We start from the raw sequence: 16,005 nt of genomic DNA, 5'->3' as shown, positions 1-16,005 counted from the left end.
CATCTGCAAACCTGATTGTTGCTGACCATATGGGTTCTATAAGTCTATCTAATTCATAGGGAAGTTTCAATTTTACAGATACCACTTTGTAGCTGTTTCTTTTCTTTTACCTTTCTGTGAATCTTAGACCTATTCCTTGATTGGAAGTCTCACCAGACTTTATAAGGTCTAAAAAAAGGAGGTGTTAAGGATAGCAAGAAAGAAAATAAAGTATTGAGGACTGTACTAAAGAGTTTTATTCATATATTCCAAATAGCTAAGAATGTAATTTTAGCAATAATGTGAAAGCATTTGAGAAATTAATTATCTCTGAAAATTCAAAATGAATCCTTACTCAATGTTCAAAGTATTTGACTAATTAGATTTTTCAGGTGAAAGGTGTAAAGGTTGGTTTGGTTTTATTCTTTTAACTGTGACTATCAAGTTTCATCTGAGGATTCACAGTATAAATGCAAATTCAATTTAGATGCCAATTATTCTACTTAAATACTACCCGCATGATTAGAAACTATGAAAATAAAAGCAGATTAAAAAATAGGAGGAAAAACATATTCTAGTATTCAAATGATAATTTCAGTTATCTTTAATTTAGATTCTTTAACATAATAGAGTGGGTTTTCTACTTGAGCTAAAGGATTAAGATTTGTATCAAAGACAAAGGTCCATGTCATGATCAACAGCCCAAGCAGGACAATAAAAACCAAGAGTCAATATGAATATGCATTTCCAGCTGTACACAGGGTACCCTGGAGCAAGGAGAGAAAAGTACAGCCAAGTCCAAAATGGTTGTTCTCCTCTGAGGACATAATAATAGAAGATGAACTTCAAGAAAAACCTAAGTAATTGAATAAGAACAGAAATAAATATTACCAGACCCTCAGCTATACTCTCTTTTTATTATGTCTGAGCAAGCCACCCTCCAGACATTGGGTCATCACATAAAATTTCCCTATTATTACTGGCAAGTGCCAAACCTATTTCAGTCTAGGTTCTGGACAATGATGACTAGGATTTGATAGTTGAATTTATTTTATGAATGAATGCTGCAGAGCTCCTTGGATTCATCTTTTTTTTTTTAAATTATTTGTTCTTTTTGTATATACGTGAAGTAGAGTATATTTTGACATATTATGTATACACATATTATAACATTCAAATTAGCATCCCATTCTTGTGATTGTACATGATGTGAAGTTACACTGGTCATGTATTCATACATGAACATGGGAAAGTTATGTCTGATTCATTTCTACTGTCTTTCCTAATCACATCCCCTCTCCCTTCCTTTCATTCCCCTTTGTCTAATCCATTGAACATGTGGATGCATCTTTGCCATCTAAACTTTTTAATTTGATTGTTACGTTTAGAAAAACAGCTTTCCCAGGCAAGAAAAATATTGGGAAATGTGCAAAATTTCTTAGGGAAAGAGATCACAAAATAGTTACAGGCAACCCACTTCCCAATTGGTCCTGTTATGACCAAGTTTCACAGGATTCACCAGCCTTCCTTGGTAATTAGTATGAACAAGAATTCTACAGTAAAACTAAGAAGCTTTCACAAAAAAACAAGCAGGCTTTTAAAATATCCTCCCTATCTTTAAGCATCTAGGTTTTCACATACATTGGGGTCGTTTAATGTATGTTTCCCATGCTTGTAATTTATTGAGTTTTAAAGGTTCATACTTTGTATTAAACTTAGAAAATTATATATTATTTATTGAATTATATATTCCTTTTCCCTGTCCTCTACTCTCTCTTTTTCCTGAAATTTTACTCCTCATACATTAGACCACTTAAAGATTTTCCACAGCTCACTTAAGCTCTGCTCATTTTTAATTTAGTATTTTTTTTTATTTCTGTATTTTTTACTGCTTTTTTGTTCTGCAGTTTTACAAATCTATAGTTGGCAGTGTAAAGTCTGAAATTAATCATATCAAGTCTATTTTCTCTCATTAATTTATTTTTTATCTCTATAAATTTCATACAGGTATATTCATATCCTTTGTGTCTCTTGAACATGTACTATTTTATTTTTCCTTTTTGAACATATAGAATCTTATTATAATAAATAGTTTTATCTCCCTCTCTGCTTCATCCCATCACTCCATTCTTGTATATGTTAATATTAATTATGTTTCACCTTAGTATGGGTTATATGTTCCAGATTTTTTGCAGGTTTAGTAATTTGTTTGGATTCAGGCTAATGTGAAGTTTGTTTTTGTGTTCTGAAAATGTTTTTGTATTTATAAATATTCTTAGACTTTGTTTTAAGATGTAGTTAAAGCTACTTATGAATAGTTTGATTATCTTCAAGACTGCTTTTACACACTATTAGGCAGGAGCAAAGCATCCTTTAGAGACAATTCCTCCCACTATTGAAGCAATATCTTTTTAAAATTACTTTAACTGTTGTCCTGAATTATAATATTTTTTACTCTGACTTGTACAAACTCAAAATAATACCTATTCTGTATGATCTGTAGGAATTGTTCCTACTGTATCTTTCAGATGGTCTTTCCCTGGTCTTGGTTATTTTCTTCACATTGATGATTATTGCTCAACTGAAGATGGTAAATGTATGTTGCTGTAACTTACTCTTCACTGATTCTCAGTCTTGTGAAGTATACATGCTTTCTCCTGATTAAACTCAGGAAGGCTGCTGGACCCACTTATGGTCCTTCTCCAAGATCACAGCCTGAAGACACCCTCTAAACAAGAGTCTGAGGAAATCATAGGGCCAGGTTCCTGGAATTAATGTCTTATCTGATGTCCAATGTCATAAAACAGTTGTTTCATATATCTTGCTAAGCTTGATATTTGTCTCAAGCAGAAGGGAAAATTAGATCCATTTTACTCATTTTTTTCCAAAAGCATAAATTAAAAAATAATGTCTAGAGCAATGTTTTGTTATGAGTAGAGTCAATACTTGGTCATTCATGTTGCACAAGCAACATAAAAGGTAGTAAAAGTTTGAGTATCCCTCTTCTGAAGTGCTTGACACCAATAGTATTTTAGATTTTGTATTTTTTTTAACTTTGGAATATTTTCATATTCACAAGATATCTTGGGAATGGGACTCAAGTCTAAATATAATATTCATTTGTGTTTTATACATACCTCATACGCATAGCCTAAAGGTAATTTTATGCAATATTTTCAGTGTGCTATGTTTTGACTGCAATGCATCACATAAAGTAAGGTGAGGAATTTTCCACTTGTAGCATCATATCAACGCTCAAAAAGTTGTTTTTATTTGTGTTGTTTCAGATTTCAAAGTTTAGGTTAAGGAATGCTCAACTGGTACTACTTTTTAAAAACTAATTTTTGATTAAAAAAAAGTTCCAGTTTATCTAGACCATGGACCCTATTAACTTTTGGATATTAAAAATTTAATAATTAATAAAAAACACCAAGTTGCTTTATACAATCAGTTTAATTGAGTAACTTCTTCAATTCAATTTTTACTGGTTCTAAAACTCAAATAATAGAAACAAGAAGCAAAACTTTATTTTTGTCATTTTCTCTAATGGTTAAATTGACTCTAGTAAACTTTTAGTATAGAAAGTGGAATCTGGCTATATTATGTGTCATATTTATTATTTAAACTCTTTGTACTTTCACATATATTTCGTACATATTGTTGACAAGTGAAAAAAGTTTTAAAATAATGCAATAATCAGAAAATCAAGCTTCAGAGCAAGGGATAAAAGATTAGAAAACATTACACTATCAAATAGTGAATGACTCTACTTCAAATTCTGAAAAAATAGATTTAGATGTGGAAAAATTTTCAAGTATCTAGAAATACATGTAAACACACTTTTATAATTTTATTATATTTTGTTAAATCAATTTTTACTCTACAACCTTATCTTGCAATGTAAACTGTTTTTCTGAATATAAAAAATAAAAAAAAAATTTGTAGTGATATGTGAGGTCTTAGCTCTGTGAACATGCTTTGGAAGTTAAGTGAATAAATTCTATGTCCTTCGCTACATTACCAATATGGAAATTTTGTCTTCATTTATCCTCTTTATTTTGTTAGTCCAAATTTCACTTTTCATTTGTTTATTTCGTGAACAATGGAGAGGACAATATTTTAGCATTTAATCATAGAAATATATACTAAATCATATTATTTTTCTTTAATATTAATTTCTTTAATGCTTTCTATATCACATGCTAATATTGTTATAAGATTCTTCTTTATTTACTCCTTGGAAGTGCAAATATAGTTCTAGTTTTTAGAACAAGAACAGATGCTATATCATTCAGATATTATCACCTTTCAGTGGCTACAATTACTTCATCCTTATCTATAGTTCTAAATTTCTATAAAACAAATTGCAGCTTTCTTTGAAAATAAGATAGTGATACTTTGTGTTGTGCAGAATAAAGAAAATAAATTGATAGCCATAGGAGGGCAAAATTAATCTAAATAATAGCACTATTTGGATTAAACAGGAGTACAGTTAAAAATGTGATAAATAGACTATATATCAACATGCCAGAACAGCACACCAGAAAAGTGGCACAATTTTATGAGAATATAGCAGCTTTTACCTTCAGGAGACATAAATAAGATATAATTATTATAGCTCTAGCCAGCAGTTCTTAATTAAAAAGCTAATATTCAAAACTAATTACAAATGGAAACCATCCTATATTGCCCCAATATTTTATGCATTAAATGTTTCAACTTATGTAGCTTATTTTAATTATAAACAGAACAGTACAAAAATTATGATGTCACCCACTGTTATGCCACTAGAGCCATCATAGAAAAAGATCTGGACATGAGATTTATTATATTGAAATTATCACTATTTTCATTATTCAAACTTATAGATAAATCAATAAAGTCCTTTTAAAGTACATAATGTTCTTTTAATTTTCAATAATCAAATAAGTATGCATGTTTGATAACCTATTTGCGTGTTATACACTAAATATTCTATATAGGTTGAGAAAAGAAAGTAATATAACACATAACTATCCATAACACTTAAATGAAAAATTCTGTGATACATGGGTTCAAGAACATAGACATTCTCATTGTGACTAATTGATAAATATTAACATTTGACTTTTTATATGTATAGGAAAATGTTACATGATTTGAGTCAGTCTTGGAATATATAGCTCTCTTTTCCTGATAACATTGCCAATGTTCATAAGATATTAATTCCTGAGGAATAAAATACATTTAGAGGAATTTTATTCTCTAATATATATCTTTTTTAATATTTATTTTTAGTTGTAATTGGACACAATAACTTTGTTTCATTTATTTATTTTTATGTGGTGCTGAGAATTGAACTCAGGGACTTGTATATGCTAAGTGAGCACTCTACTGCTGAGCCATAACCCCAGCTCCTCTAAAATATATTTAGAAAAATTAAAGTATGTATTGCCACAAAAAGTATAGATACATAAATCATTCAAAATACTTTTTAAAGGACCCTGATACATAAAACCTAATCTCCCCACTAGTTCCTACTCCAGCCTATGAATATTATCAGTTATTTTAAAATTATTTGTCTTTATGTTCATATTATAATACCTTCTATGCATTATTCTGTGGGTATTTATTAAACCTGTAACCTTATTATTCTGGGCATTTGTTTCCATAGACTGTGTATCTGAACTAATTAGGTACTCATACCAAAAGAGCCAGTTGAATCTATCAGTTTTTCTTTCAATTGTAAAGCATTATAAAATAATATAAAACATCATTTGCTGTAAAGAAAAATACATTACCTTTTAAATGAATTATAATTTGTCAAGAATTTAGAGACTTTTGTGTTTTTCATCATGTAAATCTACCAGCAAGCTAACCTGAGTGTTTTCTACATATAAAGTCTCAAATTCTTCTTATATATAACATTGGTTTTAAACATAGGATTTCCTATAAGCAAGGTTTCTGTATCTCATGAATGTGGTGATTTATAGAAAATGTCTTAAGAATGAGATACAATGAACAATGCAATTACTAGAAAGATCAAATACCTTCATTTTTACCATTCTACCTGCACGTGGTTGTTAGCCACTGTGCAGACACAGCTACTATGAATGATAAAAGGAAATATCTAAGCATCTGACAGATATCTTGGCCATTTAGGACATACTGCTCCACTGCACAGATATTTAATAGTGATGCACACTTTGAATCAAAGAAAGTAAATGTTGTGTAGAAAAGTTGTGTCAAAAATACTAGCAAAATTTAATCATTTGCCAGGGAAAAATTGCTATAATAATTATTTTCATTTTTATGAACAGACTGATGTGTTGAGATTAAGACATGGAGCTGGTACAAATTATAACTTTTGATTGCCAGAATATGTGACCTAAATTGAATGTATTATATTGAATGACATCATTAATGAAGACTACCTAGAATATTTTTGCTAAATTTACTTAATATTGAAAAACAGATGACAAAATGCTACTTTGGTAAAAATGAATATATTAAGAATGGAATTTTAAAATAGACTTTAAAAAGACCACCCATTTGAAAGATGCATGGATCCTCAAAAGGTTTAAAAACTTAAGCTGTAAAAAAGAAAGATTAAGGAGTGAAATTGTAAGACAACAAATAGGTAGGTTATTCTTTACATTGACTGAAATGAATCCAAAGGGTTTCTAAAAGGACAGATTATTCAAAGAAATTCATTTTGAAGTTCCAGGAAATTTGGTGTATTTATATAGTTCTACTATATTGACAGCGCGTAAAGTAATTTAACATTTCAGTATATCATTATTTTCATTTTTTTTGCTATCAGAGGGACTGTAATAATGAATTTAATAGTTTATTTAAGTAGCATAACATTCTCAATTCATTCTTTTGCTTTCATGAGTGTCTTCTAGTCTCCTTTTGTAGTCTACCATATCCTTGTAAAATTATTAGAAAATCTTGTCCCTTAAGTCACCAGTTGTCTCCTTGGCAAGGAATTATTCTTTTCTAGACCTAAGTTCCTAGCTAAATTTGCAGAGTATAGACAAGCAACTAGTGAAGTTAGAATGAGGTAGTAACTAACACTGAAATGTGTGGCATAATCAAGTTCCTAGAACCATCTCTACTCCAATCAAGATGAGATTTCAAAAAGTAAATTGAGTGTATACATTGTCAGGTGCTTTGAAAGAGGTGCTGAATTATGGATCATAGAGGGTGGGTGACAAGAACAGGCAGAAGGAGACATTGGTGCTTCATGGTAAATGAGCAGCAGCACATCACTTCACTTGAGATTCTGGACCTAAATTGGTAATCATGCAATTATGCTTACCATTTTATGTCTCTGTGCTTTAAAAATCAGACCTGTTCCTCAAATATCTTAATGCATACATTTACAAGAAGAAACTTTTTTAATAGCTTCCTGGCATTTATTACATTAGATTTTTCAATTTTTTTCTCATTAACACATTCTACTTTCCTTTGTCACTGTTGGTAATTGAATTTTAGGAAAATTCTTGATGATTGTGGAATGATTATTAAAATGAAAATAACATGTCTAGAAAGGCTACAATTTGAATAAAATAGTAGAAATAGTTGTCATTAGAAAATTCATATCAATGAACTCATTAATAAGCTATGTATTGAATGCTGATAACTTGAAAAACTATTTTATACACCATTTACATTTCTAACATTTGGAAAATTTTAAGGACCCAATTAGTTTACATAAATTAATCAATATTTTTCAAAAGTATCTTTTCTTTTTATTTCATTTTTAAAGCTTTTGATATGAGTAGGCTAGAGTTGTAATGGGGACCCTCTTTTAAAATATGGAAATCTCTTTGGTAAAGTTGGTAACTCAAATAGTTTCGAATCTTCTACTCCAGGAGTGAAGGACCTGCTTAAGAAAAGTATAACAGCTCAGATGAGCTGGAGTCTGGTAAGGAATACAGGACTCTCAAGACAGTAATGTGTACTCTTGCTAAAAGTACAGAGTTTAATAGTCTTTATAATGAAAATACCCATAAATATAGGAAAGCAAGAAGTATGAGCATAAAGAAAGCAAATAGCTTTAAATAAAACTGTGGATTATTAATATGGTTTTTATTATTCTTTTAGTTATACATAACATTATGATTTAATTTCACATAATTTTAAAGGCATTGAATATAATTTGCTCTAATTCAATCTCCAGTATTTCCCTTCCTTTTTTCCTCCCTCCACCTATCCGCTTCTGTCCACTCTACTAAGCTTTCTGTTATTTACTTTTAGTTTCGTGTGTGTGTGCACACATGCATGTGTGTGTTGTTAATTTCTTTTGGATATATATGATGATAAATTCACTGTTGTATATTCATTCATGTACATAGGAAATTTAGATAAGATTCATTAAGCTGTTCTTTTCTTATCCCATTTCTTTCCCCTCCACCTCGGTCCCCTTCATCTAGTCCACCCATCTTTCTCCTTTATTACTGAAATACCCACCTTTCATTTTCTCTCTCTCTCTTTTTAATCCTTATTTTGGATTAGCATCCACATATCAGATAAAACATATGACCTTTGGCTTTCTAAGTCTGATTTATTTCACTTAGCATGAACTCCAGTTTCACCCATTTACTGGAAAAGCCATTTTCTTTATCCATTTATCTTTTGAAGGGTACTTGGTTGGTTCCATATTTTGGCTAGTGTGAATTGTGCTGTTATAAACATTGATGAGACTGCATCATTATAGTATGCTGATTTTACATTTTTTTGTGAAAGTACCAAGGAGGAGGATAGCAACGTTTTATGATGGTTCCATTCTTTGTTTGAAAAAGTTACCATACTGCTTTCTAGAGGGGTTTCATTAATTTGCAGTCCAACTAGCATTATTTCCCCGAATATTCTAGCCAATAGTCATTATTATTTGTATTCTTGATAATTGCCATTGTGACTGGAATGAGATGATATATCAATGGAGTTATGACTTTCATTTCGCTGATTGCTAGATATATTGAAATGTTTTCATATATTTGTTGGCCAATTATATGTTTTTGTTCAAGAAGTGTCTTTTTAGTACTTTCGTCCATTTATTAATTGGGTTGCATTTTTTTGGTGTCAAAATTTTGAGTTCTTTATATATTCTTGATATTAATTCCCTGAGGAAAATGCAGCAAATGTTTTCTTCCATTCTGTAGCCTCTCTCTTCATGCTCTTAATTCTTTCATTTTCTATGCAGAAATTTTTAATTTGATGCTGTCCTACTTACTGAATTTGATAATATTTCTTGTGCTTTAGGAATCTTGTTAAGAAAGCTGGTTCCTGTGCCAACATGTTGGATTCTTGGTTCTACATTTTCTTCTAGAAGTTCCAAAATTACTGGTCTAATTCTTAGGTGTTTGATCTTCTTTATGTTGACTTTTGTGCAGGGTATGAAATAGGCGTTAAATTTCATTCTTTTACAAATACATTTCCAGATTTTGTAGCACCATTTGTTGAAAAAGCTATCTTTTATCCAAAGAATGTTTTTGGCAACATTGTCTGGTATAATTGTATCTATGTGGATTTGTTTGTGTGTCTTCTTTTCTATTTCATTGATCTCGTGTCTGTACCGTGCCAGTACCATGTCTCTTCATGCCAGTACCATGCTGTTTTTGCTAATAAAGCTCTGTAGTATAATTTGAAAATGGGTGTTTTGATGCCTCCAGCATCGCTTATTTATTTATTTATTTTTTTAAGATTGCTCAGGCTATTCTAGGTCTCTTATTTTCCCAAGTGAGTTTTAGGATTCTTTTGCTAGTTCTATGAAGAATGTGATGGTTATTTTGATGAGAATTGCATTGAATCTGTACAATGCTTTTGTAAGTATGTCTGTTTTAATAATATTGATCTGCCTATCCAAGAACATGAGAAATCTTTTCTTTTTCTAAGATCTTCAATTTCTTTCTTCCGTGTTCTATATTAGTTTTCACTGTTGAGGTCCTTGACATCCTTTGTTAGATTAATTCCCAAGTTTTTTTTTTAGGTTATTATGAATGGAATAGTCTTCCTAATTTCTTTTTTAGTAAGTTCATCATTGGATTATAGGAAAATGATTGATTTATGTATGTTGATCTTCTGTCCTGCTACTTCACTAAATTTGTTTATCAAATCTAGTATTCTTCTGGTGGAATTTTTTGTGTCTTCTAAATATAGGATCATATCATTAAGAAACAGAAATAATTTCACCTTACCTTTTTTATTTGTATCCCTTTGATTTTATTCTCTTGTCTGATTGCTCTGGCTAGAGTGTTGGAGACTATGTTAAATAAGAATGATGAGAATGGGCATCTTTGTCTTGTTCCTGTTTTTAGAGGAAATGTTTTTAGTTTTTCTACTTTTGGTATGATGTTGGCTTTGGGTTGAGATTTTATATATATATATATATATATATATATATATATATATATATATATATATCCATTCTTTACAATATTAAGGTAAGTTCCTTTGATCCCTAGTTTCTCTGGTGTTTTAACCATAATTGGTTATTGCACTCTGTGAAATATTTTTTCTGCATTTATTGAGATAGTCATGTGTTTCTTATCCTTAATTCTGTTTATGTGATGAATTACATTTACTGATTTGCATATTCTTGCATCCCAGGGATGATACCCACTGATCATGGTGCAAGATTTTTCTAATATTCAACATTAATTTTATAGTGTGTTAAGTGAAGACACAGCCACACAATGAAGAGGCATCTTGTGCGTACCATGCCTGTAGTGAGTGCAGGTCAGAAGATTCACACTCCATGTCCTGATAGGATTACACAGCATTTGTATTTTTAAAGCTCCTTTTTGTGTATGTGTGTTTTTCTTTGTGTTGTTTTTATGTAAACTATAATTTTTTAATTTTGTCCAATCCCTTCTTTATTAAAAATATATTTTTTGTAGATGAACACAATATCTTTATTTTATTTATTTATTTTCATGTGGTGCTGAGGATTGAACTCAGTGCCTCACACGTGCTAGGCAAGTGCTCTACCACTGAGCTATACCCTCAGGTCCTCCAATCCCTTCTGTACACAATTTGGTAGAAAATAAATAATTGCAAAATTAATACCAAGCAAGGATGGGTTAGAATGTTATATTCACCTACAGGGATCATTTTTCTTTAAATACTAAAGATTAGAAAGTACTATGAATTTTCTTCAAATATTTGTTTAAATATAAAATTTTTCTAATTTGTTCTTTTGCCTTTGTCTTCCATAAATGAGGGAATAATTAAATTCCTGTATTAAATATAGTGTAGGGAATTGTTTCAAAACTAACTCACCTATCTGTGTGTATTGGCGGTGGGAGTGCTGTGCTCTGTAGCACATAGAAATTTCTATTACTTTGTTATATAAATACTGTAGCTAATTTCAAACTCTCCATAGTTGACCCTGAACACAGAATTAAGAAGAGATAGGCACAATTATCTCTGATGAGTATGTGCAAGACAGCTCCACCATATCATGAGCTTACATGCCATGTTGGAAAGAATATTTATATTGGATCTCTTGGGATTCTCTCCTCAAAAGTGTTTTTATGTTAATAAATTATATTTTATCAACTATTCAAGAAAACTATTAATTTTTAATATTAATCAGCACAAATGCCAATACTTTCTTAATATTTTCAAAACAATTTCATTATTTTTTCATTTTGAAAGTGTATCAAATACTTCTATATCATAAAAACAGAGTAGAAGAAATAATTATAAAAGAAAACAAATAAAACATAGAGCCATCTGCCAAGGCTACAATATTTGATGAACTCATACTGTGTGATCACTGCTATACAAGTTACTCTAGAAAGGTAGAAATAAAACATATTTATTACTTATCTAATGCCTTTAATTTTGAATAGCTTACATAGTCATTAAATATAAATCAAAGGATTTTTTTTTCCTTACAGGTGAAGAAACGGTGTTATTTAAAGTAATTTGTGTTATTTTGCCCAAAATAAGTTTTGAAAACAAATTTAAATTATAACAAAATGCACCCTTTTCTCAATGCACTTAAATAATTAGTATCCCTCAGCAAATATTTTTGAGTGCTGTGCAAAACTATGCACAATTAGTGATGGAAAATACACTCACTTCCCATCAAAAACTTGAGATACTGAAGAAAGCAGGGATAATTGTACAGAAAACTGGGCTTCAGCTTGAATGCATTTGTTTCTAAAGTTTAATATATTTAGGATCCAGGGATTTGGGCAATTGGGTTTGAGAAAGAAATATTTTTAAAATATTTTAAAAAATAAATTTTATTTGAGGTTTAAAAGAAATAGTCAGTTTTGTATGAAAATAACCCACTGGGATATGGCATTTCGAGGGCAGAAGCTAAAAGGCAAATGCTGTAGTCAAACCTAGAGACTAAATTAGACAGATTTGTGGAGATAAAATGATGACATCAAATTGAAAAATATTTACAAGTTAGAAGCAATAGAAAGGAAAGAGAGATTTGTATATGCTATTGTTGACCTGTTTCCATTTTGCTGATGAAGTGCCCAAATGGGAACTGCTGTCACAAACTATGCTTCTAAGGAACATGATTTAAAACAGACATCAAGGATGTCTTAATTTTATAACCAAACAAGGTAAAGCAATTATTTGCAGATTAATGAATGTATTCTGTTCCCAGCATTTTGGTCTCAATCTGTTGGTTTATATGCCATCCCTCAGGATGAACTACAGCTTCATAAATTAGTACCTAAAATATTTCATATTGGTAGGCTTGCTGTTGAGCCTCCCGATCTCCACACTTTTTTGTTAACGATGATTATGAACTTTACCATCCACAAATGTACATATTTAGCACATAATTAAATATAGTATTCTTAGATTTGTCCCCAATGTATTAACCAGTTTGAAACAACATCACTGTCTAACAATTTATTTTGTGTCTAATGAAATATATTCTTCTTTTGACACAAGATAGGTGGCCTGATTTTCTAGTTATTCTTAAATGAAGTATGTACTAGAGATTATCTCTTTTAATTGAAAGGTTCTTGACACAGGATTTTATAAGCATTTACAGATAGTGAACTTATAAAGAAAGTTTTATTATATGTTGAAGATTTTTGATTTGATAATACCTAGTTTAATTTTAAGACATAAAGATATTTACAAACACATCTGATTAAAATCATGAAAAATTAATGAAAATGTCTTTAATTTTTATGGTTACATTGATATATTGAGAGTAGGTATTTTTATCTGTTTAAGGATTGCCTGGATTGCAGCTTCCATGTGAATTTGTACTTATTATCTGCATGAAAGATTCATAAAACCCTCTGTGATTGCCTTTTATATAGGACATTAACTTTCTCAAAACATTAAATATCTATAGGTCTTGACAATATCATTGTGATCCTGGAGGATGAACCCATTTTTCATCTTAATTAAGCATTCAAATAATTGAATGGAAGAGGATTCCTATTTCATTTAACCCCCTCTTGTCAACTACGTATTTTATGCTACTTACATATATCCAATTTCATATTTTCAAGACCTATGTATTACTTGCCTAAAAAGTTAGATACAATATGGACAAATATTCAGTTAACTAATTCCAGTAAGTAAAACTATATTCATTTTGTATTGCATTATAAACTCTAAGATGAAATCTCTTGAAAAAACTAAATATTCTTGTAAATGAGGGCACCATGTTTTCTCTCTCATTTGATGGTGTTCACTGAGATGTTCCAACTAGAAAGGTGAAATTATCTTTTACTCTCTCTTCTTCCATATGGTGCTATATGGAATATGGAATCTATTGCTAAGATATAATTATTCTAGCTTCAGTATATTTATTGAACCTTGGACCCCATACATATATGAGACTTCATTTGTTTTCTGCTTTCAGAATGCCCATGTTTCACAGAGTTGTGCCATAATGACACATTTCAATAAGTTCTGTGGTTATGCATATTGCATAATTCAACCTGATAACAACCTTATAAAAATTTTAAGTTATGATAATATGAAAACCAGATCTTATCAATACTTAAATGTTTACATTTATTTTAGAAAATAAGCATGGAATTTAAAAAATAATCTTCCTTTGTAGTAAGCCAAGAGCTAACATTATGCTGAATGTAGAAAAGATGAAATCTAAGAACTAGAATAAGACAAGCATGACTACTTTCACCACTTTTATTCAACACAGTGCTAGAAGACCTAACCAGAGAAATCCATCCAGAAAAAGAAATAAGAGACAACCAAAATTGGAAAGAGAATGCTAAATGGTTTCTCTTTGTAGATGACATGATCTTGTATAAAGAAAACCTCAGACTCTGTCCAAAATATATTAAAACAAATAAATTAATTCAGATAAATTGCATGATACAAAATTGACATATAAAAATAAGTGACATTGCTATATTCCAATAGTGAACTATCTGAATTAGAGATTAAGAAAGCAATCTTATTAACAATAACTACAAAAATATTAAAATACTGAAGAACAAATTTAACCAAAGAGGAAACATATATTTACAATGAAAAACATAAAGCACTGATGAAAGAAATGGAAGGGAACACAAAAAAGTAGAAAGACATTCTATATAAAATTTTCATAGTATCAAAAGTAATTTGAAAAGTCAGTGTAATCCCTATCAAAATATCAATGACTGTAAAGAATTAGACAAAATAATCTTAAAATGTATACAAAACCTCAAAAGATCTCTGAACAACCAAAGCCATCTTCAACAAAGGTAACAAAGCAAGGGACATTGCATTACCTAACTTAAAAATATAGAAGGCTACAGTAATCAAGACATTGTGCTATTAGTATAAAACAGACACACAGACCAATGGAACACAATAAAGAAAAAGCCTAGAAGTAAACTCACACATCTATAGCCAACTAATATTTCAAAAAGGTGCTAATAATACTTATTGGAAAAAAATACTGTCTTTTCAACAAAAGGTGCTGGGAAAATTGGATAGCCACAAACAGAAGGATGAAACTAGATCCTTTCCTCTCATGAGATAATATATTTTTAAATGGATTAAAGACTTAAATTGAATGCTTTAAAAATATAATAACTACTAGAATAAAGCATAGGGGAAGTGATTCATGTAAGTGGAATAGAACAATATTTTTTTATAAGTTCTAAAAGTATAGGAAACAAAAGCAAAAATAGACAAATCAGATTACATCAAACAAAAATGCTTTAAACAGAAAAAAAAACAGCAGGGAAAAGACAACCTATGAAATGGTAAAAAAATGTTTGTAACCTAATACAGAGTTGATATCTAGAATTTATAAGGAATTCCAAAAACTCAATATCAACAAAAATTAATAGGTGAAAGCTCTAAATAGACATTTCTCATGACATTAAGTCATACAAGTGTCTTTTTATAAAGAGTATTTAATGTCAATAATCATAAGGAAATACAATCAACACCAACATGAGATATCTTCTTACTTTAGTAAGAATGTCTATTATCAGGCTAAGGATAGCAAGTCCTGACAAGGATGTGGAGAAAACAAACACTTGCACATTGGTGGTGTGAATATGTAAGTTAGTTCTACCATTATGGAAAACTGTATGCAAACTCATCAAAAATTAAAAATAGAACTCCTATATGTACGAACCTGCAATCTCATTTCTGGTACATGTACAACGGAAATGAAATTAGTATGTTGAAGACATCTGCATTTCCAGGTTCACTGTATCACTATTTATAATAGACAAGAAATGAAAACAACTTAAATGCCCATCAACTGATGAATGGATAAAGCAAAAAGTACATACACATACACAGTGGAATACTGTTAAGCCATAAAAACAATGAAGTCCTGTCATTTGTGATAACATGGATTGAATTGGAGATCATTTTTAAATGAAATAGTCAGGAACAGCAAGATAAGTGCCACATGATCTCACTCATATATGGAATCTAAAAATAGAAGATGATATCAAAAATGTTGATAGAATGGTTCAAGAATAAAGGAACCTCAAGGATGAGCAAAGGTTGATCAGTTTGTATTACATGACAGTCAGATAGCAGCAAGAAGTTATGAGTTGGTATTGTATAATA

The 16,005-nt window shown here is 30.2% G+C and overlaps 1 protein-coding gene across 1 annotated transcript in view; it reads right to left on the bottom strand.

Moving 5' to 3' along the window:
• The window catches only part of LOC144252336 (pleckstrin homology domain-containing family H member 2-like), a 164,552-nt gene that overhangs the window by 76,189 nt on the left and 72,358 nt on the right, over positions 1 to 16,005 (bottom strand).

The sequence above is a fragment of the Urocitellus parryii genome, unplaced genomic scaffold (genome assembly GCF_045843805.1).
Source record: "Urocitellus parryii isolate mUroPar1 unplaced genomic scaffold, mUroPar1.hap1 Scaffold_40, whole genome shotgun sequence".
Taxonomy (NCBI): Eukaryota; Metazoa; Chordata; class Mammalia; order Rodentia; family Sciuridae; genus Urocitellus; species Urocitellus parryii.
Note: the sequence above shows the minus strand (reverse complement) of the source record. Positions and strands in the feature narration are given on the sequence as shown.